At 62.3% G+C, this 1,248-nt stretch overlaps 1 long non-coding RNA gene across 1 annotated transcript in view; it reads left to right on the top strand.

Moving 5' to 3' along the window:
• The first annotated feature begins 221 nt into the window (after positions 1 to 221).
• The window catches only part of LOC112478469, a 1,421-nt gene continuing 394 nt past the window's right edge, over positions 222 to 1,248 (top strand). Inside the window, exon 1 of the long non-coding RNA XR_003045853.1 lies at positions 222 to 578. This is a non-coding gene — a long non-coding RNA (uncharacterized LOC112478469). The remainder of the gene's footprint in view (positions 579 to 1,248) is intronic.

Here is a 1,248-nt window from a genome sequence, read left to right as displayed (position 1 = left end):
TCACTGCCAGAGGCTGGTCTGCGTCTCCTCCAGTGGCTTCCACGTCTGTGCCATGGGCAGGGTTCGCCTGGGCCCTCCTAGACAGGGCCATGATGGCAGGTCACCTGGCAGGGACCTCCAAGTCCCTACCAAGCCAATCACTCCCTGTTCTTTCGCTGCCTTGCGTCCAGGGCCTAGGTCAGTGGTCCTGAATGGTGGCAGCAGTGTGGGCCAGGTGCTGCACCTAGGACATAAACATGCTCAGCCGGCCTGGGCCCTGAGAGGGAGGAGCTGTTCGGCAGGCCTGGGACCGCCCCCCTCAGCATGAGAGATGCAGAGGTCTGTGCTGGGAGGCTGGAAGCTCAGCTTGGTTGGGGGAAAGGTGTTGCTCAGGGAGAGGAGAGAAGGGCCTGGGGGCTTTGGGATGTGAAGCCATCGGGTGGTAGAAGGACAGTCAGGACCTATTCCAAGCTGGACCCCACACATCCTGCAGGAAAAAGGGGGGCCTCCCCGCCTGTGTGATCAAAGGGAGAAGGGCCCCTGGGGAAGACACCTGGAACCTAGGTCATCGAGCTCCCCCCTTCCCCCTCCCGCGAGAGGTCAGCACCAGGACTCTGGCCTCCTGTCCCCTCCCTGCACTTCCTCCTGCCCCCCAACCCTGCATGCTACCCTCAGGTACCCTGCTTTACTTCACGTTCTCCATAATCTGGTAATCTGCTCATACTGTTGTCACAGTGAGCTTTGCAGCCAGGCCCTGTCAGCGACCCCTCACCTCAGGCTCTGGGCAGACTCCTCCGGCCGCACCCTGGTGCCCAGCCTCCCCCTGGAATCTTCTCCCCACTTTCGCACCAGGGGTGGCCTCCCCAGAGGCCAGGGCCACGTCTGTCACTCAGTCTGTCACTCACTTCTGTCCCCAGCACCGGCTTGGAACAGCTCAGTCCATGTTGACCTAAGTCATTAATTTGAATGAAAGATGGAGCCAGGAGGCTTGGGAAGAGGGTGGTCCTTGGCTAGACCGGGGAGGTCTGAAGAAGCGCGGCACAGGTGGCGGCTGGGCCCCTGCCCAGGCTGCTGCTTCTCCGGGGGCAGGGGCGGCACCCTTGCCTCCAGCTGCACAAGGAAGCACAGCCCTCTCCACACCTGGCCTGCTCACCTGCCCGGGAGCGGATCCCCGCCAGTGCTTTTCTCTAGGTCCAGTGAGCTGTGGCCAAAACGCAGGGTGCCCCCCTCACACTAGAGTCTCATCCGCCTTCCCGCTCTCCCTGGTCT

The sequence above is a fragment of the Pteropus alecto genome, unplaced genomic scaffold (genome assembly GCF_000325575.1).
Source record: "Pteropus alecto unplaced genomic scaffold, ASM32557v1 scaffold700, whole genome shotgun sequence".
NCBI classification, from domain to species: Eukaryota; Metazoa; Chordata; class Mammalia; order Chiroptera; family Pteropodidae; genus Pteropus; species Pteropus alecto.
Note: the sequence above shows the minus strand (reverse complement) of the source record. Positions and strands in the feature narration are given on the sequence as shown.